The sequence below is a fragment of the Martes martes genome (genome assembly GCF_963455335.1).
Source record: "Martes martes genome assembly, chromosome: 8".
Lineage (NCBI taxonomy): Eukaryota > Metazoa > Chordata > Mammalia > Carnivora > Mustelidae > Martes > Martes martes.
In genome coordinates this window covers 36,461,296-36,474,750 of record NC_137895.1, presented here as the reverse complement: position 1 = coordinate 36,474,750, position 13,455 = coordinate 36,461,296, and the positions used below count along the sequence as shown (strand labels likewise).

General features: G+C 37.2%; 1 protein-coding gene across 1 annotated transcript in view; it reads left to right on the top strand.

Moving 5' to 3' along the window:
* Positions 1-9,902, top strand: part of METTL25 (methyltransferase like 25) — a gene marked incomplete at its 3' end in the record, with an annotated part of 136,483 nt that extends 126,581 nt beyond the window's left edge. The window contains exon 13 of the mRNA XM_080810771.1: positions 9,186-9,902. The remainder of the gene's footprint in view (positions 1-9,185) is intronic.
* Between the last annotated feature and the right edge of the window lie 3,553 nt (positions 9,903-13,455).

The following is a 13,455-nucleotide window of genomic DNA, read 5'->3' as shown; positions in this document are numbered from 1 at the left end:
GAATTTATTTATAAGGTGGTTACGGGGATTAAAGGAATAAATATGTTTTTGAACTCCCCCAAAATATCCCCAGGGAATCTGTTAATAAAGCAAAATTAAGTTTATTAGAACTCTCTGTAGTAATAAAGGATTCTGCCTTGACAGTTTCTGAAGGTGAAGTTAGGAGACGATATTTACAGGACTGTAAAGTCTGGGCTCAAGTGGTTTAAAAAGGTGGCTCTTTTCAGGTGGGGACCAGACCACAGTTTGGAAAAGTTCATGACAATAGTTTTATGATTGGTACCGATAGCAAGGGAAAGGTCTTGAAGCCAGTCTTGATAAGCAAACTGTTACTTGATAAGTGAGCTTTTTGCCAAGGTGAGCGGATTGTCCAAGATAAATTAATATATGAGTTTTTCCTGAAACAATGAAGTTATTTATTGGCTTATAGTCTTAACTCTCCTGGGCAAAGTTTTTCTTTTTTTTTTTTTTTTAATTTTATTTTTTTTCAGTGTTCCAAGATTCATTGTTTATGCACCACACCCAGTGCTCCATGCAATACGTGCCCTCCTTCATACCTACCACCAGGCTCACCTAACCCCCCACTCCCCACCCCTCCAAAACCCTCACTTTGTTTCTCAGAGTCCACAGTCTCATGGTTCGTCTCCCCTCTCTGAAAGTTTTTCTTTAACAAACAAATCATGTTGTTTTAGGTGGTCTCAGTTCTTAGACCCCTTAGCTCTGTCAGATTAATGCAGATGGTTGCAGTTCTCAATGGAAAGCAATTAATTCTTGGTACATAAATATATTCAGCAAATAGTGTAGGATGGTAGACTTACATCTAGATATATCAGTAATTCCATTAAATATAAATTGAATGCTTCAATTATAAAACAAAAAGATTGACTTACTGGAAAAAGAGTGCCCAATAACATGTTTGTTAGAAGAAACAGAACTAAAACAAGGGTACAAAAAGTTCAAAAGTAATAAAAAAGGCATATTTGCAGATATTCATCAAAAGGAAAATGTATGAATATCAGAGTAGATATTAGTTAATGTCAGGCAAAAAAAAAATTCTTGACTATAAGGAGAAATCCTTCATAATGAAAAAGCTTCAATTTGCCAGGAAGTATAATAATTATAAGTTGGCATTTAGTTAATAACATAATCTCAATATTAAAAACAAAATTAAATTTTAAATCAATATTAAAACAAAAATTAACTATAAAAGAAATAAATCTACAATCATGCTGGGAATATTTTCATGCTCCCATCTATCTTATGAGAAAAGCAACCAAAATCATAAAGATATGAGATTTGAACAATGAGAAAAGTAAAACTGACCTGATGGACAAATACAATACACTGTTCCCAACCACTACATCATTTTTTCAAGTACACGTGGAATATTTTTTTAAAAATGACCATGTGCTGGGCTTTGAGATAAATTTTAATAAATTTTCAAAAAATGGAAATTATAGCTTCTGACCCACAATGCACTTAAGCTTAAAAAAATTGTTTTAAATCTAAGTAGAAAATTCCCGTATGCTTTAAACTTAAGAATTATACATGTAAACAACTTTTGAGTCTCAGAAGAAATCACAGTGGAAATCAGAAAATATTTTGAGTAGGGGCGCCTGGGTGGCTCAGTGGGTTAAAGCCTCTGCCTTCAGCTCGGGTCATGATACCAGGGTCCTGGGATCGAGCCCCGCATTGGGCTGTCTGCTCAGCAGGGAGCCTGCTTCCCCCTCTCTCTCTGTCTGCCTCTCTGCCTACTTGTGATCTCTGTCTGTCAAATAAATAAATAAAATCTTTAAAAAAAGAAGGAAAAAAGAAAATATTTTGAGTAATAATGAAAATAACTGAATTATAATGATAACACTGCGCATCAAAACTTGTGAGATGAGATAAACCATAACATAAGAAAACATTAGCTTTGAACACATATTAGAAAAGAAAGAGACTAAAAATCAAAATATTGTTAGTGAAAGAAATACACAGAGACAATTAACACCTTCAAAAGTTGGTTCTTCGATAACTAATAAAACTCATACAACTCTGGCAAGACTAATCATTAAAAAGATAAACATACAAATAATCAGTATCAGGAGTATAAAAGGGAACATGCCGGGTTGCCTGGGTGGCTCAGTGGGTTAAGCCTCTGCTTTTGGCTCAGGTCATGATCTCAGGGTTCTGGGATCAAGCCCTACATTGGGCTCTCTGCTCAGCAGGGAGCCTGCTTCCCACCCGCCCCAACACTGCTCTGCCTCCTTGTGATATCTCTCCCTCTCTCTCTCTCTCTCTCTCTGTTAAATAAATAAATAAAATCTTTAAAAAAATAAAAATAAAAAAAAATAAAAGGGAACATGCCAAGAAATTTGCCAATACATTTATGACAATAAATGCATGAAATGGAAAAAGTTTTCAAAGAAACAGAGTATGCCAAAACAGCCTCAAGAAGGAAAATAAAATATGAATATTCATACAGCTATTAAGTTGAATCTGCAATTAATCTTTTATTAATTTCCCACATCTCAATAAAAGTACTTTGTAGATGTGGCACAAAATTCAGTCAACCACGTTCTGTTTGCAATACTATGACCAAGACTATTCTAGACACTATAGGTTGGGAAGAAAGATTCATAGAACTAGACTATGACAGTTCCTAATCTTGAGGAGTTTATAATATATTCATTGAAACACATATAAGAGGCATATGGAAGAGTTAAGATTTAGATAATGACATTTGGGAAGAAAAAAAAGTATGTACATAAACACATAGTCCTTTACTCGGAGCTACCTTTGTCCTAAACTGTTCACTTCTGTTCCATTCTCCTCTTTAATTATAGGTTCCTTTAGGTTGTTTCTAAATGTGGTCAGTAGAATGGCTTATTTTCAGGTAGGAGGACTGTTTAAGAAATAATCTGCTATGTAAAATATGTGCTTTGCTAACCTGTGACCAAAGGAACTGAAAGTCTCCAAACCTCCCCAGATGGTTTGTACTTGGCCAGTGATGCTACTGGCTGCATGTACGGGGATTTATTAGTTGATGTATTTATCTCAATGGATTGCCTCATTAAGTTTGCAGATGTTCTGTCAGTGGAAGACCTTTAAAAAAATTATGCTGTTTTTATTAGAGTTTTCCAATGCACAATCCAGAATAAGAGAGTTAACACATTTCAGCACAGAACAAAGTAGCATGTATTTAAATCTCATGGGAGGAGAAGCCTTTAACTTGTACTCAGACAGTTATGATTGAACATGTTGAATTTGAGGGAAAAAAAAAGTATACAAATTCCGGGGCGCCTGGGTGGCTCAGTGGGTTAAAGCCTCTGCCTTCGGCTCAGGTCATGATCCCAGGGTCCTGGGATCGAGCCCCGCATCGGGCTCTCTGTTCTGCGGGGAGCCTGCTTCCTCCTCTCTCTCTCTCTGCCTGCCTCTCTGCCTACTTTGTGATCTCTGTCTGTCAAATAAATAAATAAAATCTTTAAAAAAAAAAAAAAGTGTACAAATTCCAACCTAAAATTCACCATTTGGTCAACATGGGACTTGGTGTGCATTAGCTAATCATGTTGAACTAAGTGCACATATATTCTGAGTTAGCTCCCCTCTCAGGAAAGAATCCAGTCTTCTATTACTGCTACAACTCTTTAGGCAAAAGTCTCAATGATGGTTTTCCGTCAAGCAAAGTATACTCAAATAATGTGTTTCAGGGGAAAGATAAAACAATTCCAGATACCATTTGATTATAACAACAAACATCTCTGTATTCTGGTAACTTCAGAATATTTCTAATTTTAATAGACAGTATAGCTGCAGGTAAACCTCTATGAATAAAGGCATACGAAGAGACTTTAAATCATGAAAAAATTAAGTGTTGTATTTCTACTTAAGCTAACTTAGAAGAACAGAACTAAAAGTAATATTGAAGGCAAAGAGATTTACTTTTAACATATATTGGAATGCGAAATATCTTTCTGTGTATATGAATTGTTCCCTTTAAAGGCTCCAAAACTATTCACATTACCAGTTTCTGCTAGGTTCAAGAAGCCATCCCTGAAGTGCCCATTACACTGTACTGAGGAATGATATTTAGACTTTTTGAGGGTCGACATTTAGAGTGTAGATATTGAAACTACTGCAAGGTAAATTATTTTCTTAGTTAACTTTGCTCTCATTGATAGCAAATACTGTTGTCTTGAAAATAAACAGATTTGAAATTCTTTTAAAATATGCTTCATATTTTAGATCTTTAGCACAGTTTTGATATCTACTTTTGTTGATGAGATTATTGGTAATGTGTTTTCATTCTAATAAATTGGTTGTACATGCTTGGAGAAGAAAGGATTTCATTAAAATTATTGCTGTTAATAGCATAATTTCTACCTTTAAGATTAATGAAACCATAGTAAATTCAACCAAGATCTCCTTAACCATTCTTTTTATTATGAAAATTAAAATCTCATGGAGTTTTGTTAAGTAAATAAAGCAATGTTACAGAGCCTCTGAAGGTCATAGGTCATTGGTGTCTTGTGGAGTGACATTGTATGCACATTTATGTCTTGATTTTTAGATTCCAACCTCTCTATTGTAGAGAGATGCAAATGCATAAGGAGGATAGGATAGCTGTTTGTTGGCCAGATGAGAAGTGCCATCTTCGAAAGATAGGAAACAGAAGACCAAATTTCTGTAGCTTTTCAAAGAACAGAGTATGTGTGTTTCTCATCAACTAAGACACTAGAAAATCCAACAAAACTTCATTGAACATCTTTGGAACAACAAAGTAGTTCAGTAACGTGCATTAGGGATATAGATCCTTAATAATCATAACCGTAGTATACATCCACGGAGCAAGCAGTAATACTTCAGAATGATTCACCCATTTCTCATTCACTCTAGGAATTATTATCCTGAAAGCATAGTGATTTTTTTTTTTAAGATTTCATTTATTTATTTGACAGACACCGAGAGAGGGAACACAAGCAAGAAGAGTGTGAGAGGGATAAACAGGCTTCCTGCTGAGCAAGGAGCCCAACTCAGGGCTCAATCCCAGGACCCTGGGATCATGACCTGAGCCGAAGGCAGACGCTTAGCTGAGTGAGCTGCCCAGGCGCCCCAAGCATAGTTATTTGAATGCCCAATATCTGCTTAAAGACCACCCTTTTGTTTTTTACTTTTGTCTATCTTTGTGGTCTCCAAGTTTTTGTGAGCCAAAGAATTAAGGTCTAGTACTATATTGAACACTATACAAATAAAGCAAATAGAAAAAAAAAATGTAGGTATGTTTTCTATAAAAATGTGTTCTCGGGGTGCCTGGGTGGCTCAGTGGGTTAAAGCCTCTGCCTTCGGCTCTGGTCATGATCCCCGGGTCCTGGGATCGAGCCCCACATCGGGCTCTCTGCTTGGCGGGGAGCCTGCTTCCTCCTGTCTCTCACTGTTGGCAGGTTTAAAAAAATAATTCAATAATAAGACCCATTGACATTTGAAGTAAGGTATTCATTTTTACTACTTTGGGTACTGTATTTCATACTTAGTTTTTATTGTCTCATAAGTATTTGATAAGGTATAATCAGAACTTTGTAATTTAAAATTAAAAGTTGCATTGTGAGGCGACTTTTGAAAGACTGGAACACAAATAATAGTGGTTAATTATAAGTTAGGAAGATCTGGGATGCCTGGTTGGCTCAGTTGGTTAAGCGTCTGCCTCCAGCCCAGGTAATGATCCCAAGGTCCTGGAATTGAGTCCCACATGAGGCTCCTTGTTCAGCGGGGAGCCCGCTTCTCCTTCTGCCTGCCACCCTCTCTCGCTCTGACAAATAAATAAATAAAATCTTTTTTAAAAATAAATTAGGAAGATCAATGAAAACCAATAGGTTTCCTGCCAAAGACATTAACTTTAATTTTATTTTAATTAAAAATTAATTACTAAGAACAAACCTAAAGACAATTGCTGATTATTAAATAACAAATACCCTGGCATTTTACATATCATATATAAAAGGGTCATGAAAAGAATCAGAGAAGGGATTTTATAAACAGATCTGTTTATAAATGAAATTTCTAAAGTAGCCATCCAGGTGGATGTGCACACATCATAATGTTAAGGCAATAATATTCCCAAAAGCCGCTGAAAACAGAGCAATGAATAAAGACCTCAACATAAGAGTTACAGGGTGTATTTCTTAGTGACCAATACTGATCTTTCTGACTCCTAGAGTGATTAAAAAAAAAAAAATTGGAGTCCACTCCATGACGTACTTCCCTGTCCAAAGATTAGTTACCAGTTATAGATAATATATGGAAAGCAAAGATTAAGCAGGAAATTTCCTTCATTCCTTATTTTTCTCAAGTAAACCGAGCTTAGAGCTTATTACTCAAAAATGCAATCCGTGAACCAACAGCATCAGCATCACCTGGGAGCTTCTTATAATACAGGACCTCAGTCCCTACCCCAAATCTACTTAGTTAGAATGGGCATCTTAAGGGAATATCCAAGTGTTTATCATTTGATAAGTCAGTCTTCAAATAGTTCCTCTGAGATAGTTTTATGCCCAAGAACATGGAATACCCTGCCAGGCTCTGTAGTGTCTATTGCATTCCATCCCAGGGTTAGGGAGAATGCAAATCCTAAGGGTACTCACAACCTTGCCCTAAATGGACCTACATCTTGGCTCATGCTCAAGAGGTCTGTATCTAAGAAGGTTAGATCCCCCTTTCTTCAGTCACTGCCGAAGAATAAATAAAAAGGAAACCAGATTTTCACAAGCCCCCTCTGCCTTTAGCTAACGTTCTTTAAGAGGCATTACTCCAAAAGGGCTTGTTAATGAATTTTGGGTTTTGAGTTGTGGGTTTTTTGCAACCACTTTTCTTTTAATAGTTGTGTCTTTTAATTGCAATGTAAAAGATTTAATGTGGAAGTAAATTTTAAGAATGTGATAATCTGTATTTTATCTGTATATCTCTCGAAACTCTAACTTCTAAAAAATTTATATAGCAACTATGAATGGCTCTTCAGAAGGCCATTATATCTTTTGGTGGACATTCCACACCCTATGCTGTGCTTCTCCTGTTTATCTCTGATTATGGTATCTTTTCACCCATGAGATCTTTTCATATTAATACAGATAGCAAACCTTTGGGATTGAAATTTGCACAGAATTTATTAAGAAAGTCAAGATAGGGGCGCCTGGGTGGCTCAGTGGGTTAAAGCCTCTGCCTTCGGCTCGGCTTGTGATCCCAGGGTCCTAGGATCGAGCCCCGCGTCGGGCTCTCTGCTCAGCGGGGACCCTGCTTCCCTTCCTCTCTCTCTGCCTGCCTCTCTGCCTACTTGTGATCTCTGTCTGTCAAATAAATAAATAAAATCTTTAAAAGAAAAAAAGAAAGAAAGTCAAGATACAGTGAATCTATTGAGACAAACAAGTCAGGTTCTTGGGCTGGAGTTCAAGTTGCCTTAACACACAAGCTGTCATTTTTACAAATCCATGAAAAATGAGTGAGGAATCTGACTCTTAAATAATTTGGTCATGCCATTTAAAGCTCTTTACTTTTTCTTTTATTGTTAAAGAGAAGTGAAGAAAATATATTTAAATTACTCATATTCCCACTATGGAGTAGTTATTTTCAGTTGGTCCAAATGCATACAGTGTTTGTATTTCCCTTAATAGTCAACATACCCTTCTGTATTTTGCCTCTTTTACCTAATATTATATAAGAAGCATATTCCCATGATTCTACACTGCCTTCATAATGATCATTTTTAATGATTTCATAAAAGTCCATCTTAATGAGATGTATTCTGTTTACCCATTATTTTATTGTTAGACCTTTAGGTTGTTTCTAGCTTCTTGAATAGTCTCCAGCCTAGATATTTGTACGTAAAATACAAGGTAGCATAGGCAAGCAATCTGTGAATGACTTGACAAATCAATTAACAAGTCTTCGGGGTGCCTGGGTGGCTCAGTGGGTTAAAGCCTCTGCCTTCGGCTCAGGTCATGATCCCAGGGTCCTGGATTGAGCCCTGCGTCGGGCTCTCTGCTCAGCGAGGAGCCTGCTTCCTCCTCTCTCTCTGCCTGCCTCTCTGCCTACTTGTGATCTCTGTCAAATAAATAAATAAAATCTTTTTAAAAAAATAAGATAACAAGTCTTCTACATAAATGTGCCAATAAACTTAAACATACCCTCCAAAAACGCACAAATGGCCAGTCACGAAATAAAAAGATACAAAGAACTTTCTTATGTACTCCATATGATTTTAAAAAATAATCTTTATTTATTCTTGGTTGCAAACTTTTTCTCTGGACCAAAGAAACCACCTCCAATCTAGTAAATGCTAACAGCGTTTCAGTTTAACCGAAAGTATGAACAGACACAGAAGGCCAATTTAAACAGATGTCATAATCAAAAAAATATTTACTCCACTTACATGTATAGTTAATAGATGTCAAAATGGCCAGCTTGACAGGAAGAAAAGAATTCAGTTATAGATTAAATTGAATCTCCCCAGAAGTTCCATTTTTACTGGCCTCATATTCAGTCCAAAGGTGTTGCATAAGCCCCTTCCTGGCAAGCAGGAATACATCATCAATTTCCTTGACAGTTTTGAAAGTCTACTATTCAAATTGCTCTTTCACCATCCCAGTCTCCATGGAAGGTTCCAATATGTTAACATAATTCCAGATTCACTATTCTCAAATGTGCTGGCATCTGTGCAGCTCTCTCTGAAGGAGTCTTCTTGAGTGGCCAGATCTGTTTAAAAAATTTTAGAGGTGACTCCAACTTTATATTTCTCTTACATACATACCATTCATAGAGTGTCCTTGGCAACTACTCAATTTTTAAAAGGTTTTTTAAACTCCAAATGACATGATGGGTTAAAATAATAATGCCAAGTAAATATTTATTGAGTGCCTATGCCGTGCTAGGTGCTGTTCTAAGTACTTTATTAACTTATTCAATCCTCACAATAATCCTAAGAGGAAGGGACTATATTATTTCTGCTGCTGTACTGCAGAGGAAATTCAGATACAAAGAGGTCAAGCAACTTACTCCAGGGAGGAGGACGCAGGAAGAAAGCTATGAAACAGTAAAGGCATGATTCAGATCCAGGTGTTCTGGCTTGAGAGTCTAACTACCTAACCACTACAGCAACTATCCTACCACTTGATCATTTGAGGGTCTTCTGTGTTGGTCTTCTTCCATTTTTTCAGTTTCCTCTTGAGAAAAGCAAGATATTGGTGGATGCATAACCCTCTAGACCTCAAGCAGTTGATGATTTCTTGGCTGTCCTGCCTCTAAATGGGTAGGTATCAGAGTCTGCCAATCAGAACTCTTTTTGCAAATGGCCAGAATAATATTTGGGGGGTTTTCTTAGAAACCTAAAGAATGTTTCAGTACTAAAGTGAAAGAAAATATGTGTGCAACTAAAACAATATGTAAAGTAATTTTGAGTTTTCTGTCTGAAGTGATAATAGATAATTCTTTTGTTTTTTTGTACTAGAAAATTAAAACTGAGACTTCAAGTCATTTTTCCCAAAATTACCTAGCTAAAACTTGGAGATAATAAAATATAAAATAAATGACAATTATGATTAATATTCACTCAATGGCATACTTGAAACAAAGACAAGATCATTGTCAACATCCTCTCTTCTAACATGTAGCTGACTCCTACTTCTTTAGCAGTGACCACCCTCAGCCCACTTTAGTGTTCTGTTTTTTTAAAAAAGCAAAGGGGCCTCTGGGGAGTGCAGTCAGTTAAGCATCCAACTCTTTATTTCGGCTCAGATCATGATCTCAGGGTCCTGAGATCAAGCCCCATGGCAGACTGTGCACTCAGCATGAAGTCTGCTTGACCTCCCTCCCCTCTCCCTCTACCTCTCCCCCTGCTCTTGCACATGCACACACATGCTCTCTCTCTCACACACAAATAAAATAAATTTAAAAAATAAAGCAAAGCCAGTCATTAGATTTCCCTAGGTCTCTGACAACCTCCAATTCAAAACTGGATCCCATGGTTTTCAATCCTCTCTATAACAATGCAATATAGGCCTAAAGCCTGAAAGAAGCTCCTAAAACTCTACTTTATTGAGACAACCTACAGTTCCCCTGGAGTGCATTCCCTCAGCTGCAGTAAGTGAAATAAATCTAAGGTGGACTACAGGGGGTTTTTTCCTACTCCTCTTTGGTCAATGGGCTGTAACAGTTGTCTAGATTATTTAACTAGATGAAAAGCAGTGCTGAGGTACACTGAAGAGCAATATTTGGGAGAAAACTGACAATTCCATTTTGAATATATTGAGTGTAGTGTGCTTTCGAGAAATTCAAGCAATGTTAAAGAAGCGCTGGTGCGTAAGGGCCTATATGGGAAGGAAGCATGAATACAAGTTTAGAAGTTATCAACATATAGATGGAAATTGAAGCTAGGACAAAAAGCATAGGGAAAGAAGAATGGGAAAAGTAGGACTGAATCTTTAATGATGACAGTACAAGATTCTGTAGAGGAGGATGAAGAACAATGGAGGCTGAGAAAGCACATTCAGAGATAAATTAGAAAGACCAAAGAATATCATCACATGAACCACAGAAGAAGATATTTCAGGGCCTATGGATTGACCAGTGGTTGAAAGCATTTGAGAATCAAGTAAGAAGAGAATGGAAAATTTTCGTTTGGAGTTCACTGATATTTTTTGTGAGAAGTTTTTCAGAAATCTGATGGAAGGAGAAGCCAGATTAAGTGGATAAAGAGTAAGTATGAGGTAAGCAAAGTGAAAAAAGAAAGGTCTTCCAGGAGAAGGGGCAGTGTGGTAGTACTATATACAGTGGTTAAAAGAGTGGGTTCTGTAGAGAAACTGATAAGAGTTCAAATTCTAGTTGTGTCCCTCACTAGCTGTGTAACCTTGGTTAGGTTAAGTAACCGATTTGTGGCTCATTTTTTTGGTCTGTCAACTGGGTTAGGGTAACAGACCACTTGGGGTTGTGAGAAAGATTAGATCAATTAACAGAGATCTTTGTAAATAGTAACCTTTCAATAAGGATTAGCAACAATTATTTCAAAAACATGAGAGATCATGCCCCTATAGGGGCCTGAAGGTAGATTTGATGTGAACAATTGAGTATGGAGATAAGATCACAAAGAGGTTTGACAGGATCCTAGATCTAGAAGACCTTGAATGCCATGCTAAAGACGTACATTTCCTTTCACAGCATAAGGTTTCATTGAGGGAGTTTGAGAAAAGAGTGATGTGATTATATTTCTATTTTAGAAAAATCACTGTGACTATAGGCTAAAGGATGGATTGGAGTAGAATCTAGCAGGAGGCTGGGACAGCAGTTAGGAGCCCATTTCAGAAACCTAAATGAAAAGTGATAATGCCTGGATTAATGCAGAGGAAGTAGAAATGGAAAATAAAAAAATAATGATAATCCAAGGGGTAAAATCATCATGTCTTCGTTTCTGATTGTGTATCATAGGTGAGGGAGAGAATGAAGTCTAAGATACTCACCCTTTACCTCCCCACTAGGTTTCTAGTTTGGTTGGCTAGCTGAGTAGTATGGCCATTTACTGAGGAAGAAAGTCTAGGGTTGCTTGAGAATTAGGGGGGTTATTGTTCAATATTGGATATGCTGTCTGTGCAACACCCAAATGATAAAGATACCCAATGTGCAACATAGAGCCCATAGGAAAGTTAGTGCTCAAGATCCATAAATGGTTGTCTAAGTTATGAATATTCAAATGGTTACTGAGGAAGTATATCTAGAGAGAGAAGAGTACTTGGGGGGGAAAAACATTATTCAGAGAATTTATCTAAGAACATAGCATCAGTTGACAATAAATAAATGTTAAGCTTTAGGGAAGTTGGTATATGATTAAAAAAAAGATGATGGTATGGAGTAGTTGGTTTTCTGTAAAGAAGGACTTCCAGAGGCCCCTGTGGAAAAGGACAGCAGCAGTGGGGAGAATGAGTGAGAAAGAGGAGGAACTCAGCAGTATAGACATAAGAGCATGATGGTGCTAGCTGATGAGAGGTGCATGTATTTGTTCACATGACAATGCAAAAATATGTAGTTCCAAGTTTTTGGTTATTCAGAAGCCATAAAGGCCTCTGATGGTCGCTTTCTGTGTATGATAATTATATTCCAGGCTTCTGATGGTCATATCCTGTGTATGATGTTGTACACTTAGTTTGAGTGAAATCCTTTTTCCTTACCTTCTGGCCTGGTGAGCTCTACTCACATTTCATGACCCACCTCAAAAGCCACTTTCTCTGGAACTCTTCCCTAAGTGATCTTAGCAGGCTTAATTTTTCCTTCTCCTACACTTCTATAGTACATTAGAATACCTGTGTCATTGTAAGTAAAACATTCCCACTCTACAATGGAATTCAGAGACACGTACATGATTTTCCCAAGGTGACCAGGTTTTCTGACTCCCAAGATCAGTACTATTTCATTATATCACTGCTTCCCTTCTCCTCCAGCAACATAGAAGAACCTCATGACTACAAACTTTTAGCTACTACAGGAATTTGTTTGTTCATTTGGTTAAGAAAGTATATGTAAAGTCCTGTGTTAGATAAGGTTTGGATGAAGGGAGAGAGACTTTGCAGAGTGGACTTCGGTGCCCTTTGCTAACCTCTTACCTTTCCTACAGATCGCCAACATCATTTATCCTCATTTATTCCTTCCCACAGTCTTTAAATTTAAAGAGATCCTTTCTTTTTCTACGGGTAATTCTTTTATCTGTGCTCATAAGTCCTGACCCACAGTTCTATTCCAGAACAAGGGCAAATACCCAAAAAATAGGTGTTTGAGAAGGGAAAAAAAAGGACAGCTACCACTAAACTCTGTGTTCTGTATCAATATCACCCCCCTTGATCTTGATCTGTATCAATATCAAACCTCAAAGTTTGAAGTTAAGATCCTGATTGAGGGGAAGCCACAACTCTATGTCTCCACTTCCTGCCTTTATTCATTGCCAACTCAGAGCAACCAGATACCTCTTTGCCATTCCAGCAACTGACCAGTGGCCTAACTGGCATCCATATCGTTAGTCCAAAGGGCTCTTTCTTTACCATACTTTGGTATCTGCCATTGTTGAGGATTCTCATCTTTAAACTTTCTTAAACTATAGATGTCGTTCAGCTTCACCACGTTCTTTTCTTCTTGCCCATATCTTCTACCAAACGGTGATCCTGGGCAACCATATTTTATACTTAAGACCATAGGTGATAGGAGTGAGAGTAGAGACCTGGTCAGAGTAGCCTAGATCCCTGATTGTGATGTGGCTCAAAAAGAAGAGTTGCTGGGTGTGGTGCATAAACAATGAATTTTGGAACACTGAAAAATAATTAAATAAAAAAATAGAAGAGTCAGACCTATCAGATTCTCTCTTAGGAATTTGGCATGGGAGCTAAAAGGTCACAATGTATAAAGAGATTCTGGAGGCAATGTTTGACCACATGAAGCCAAAATTAAGAG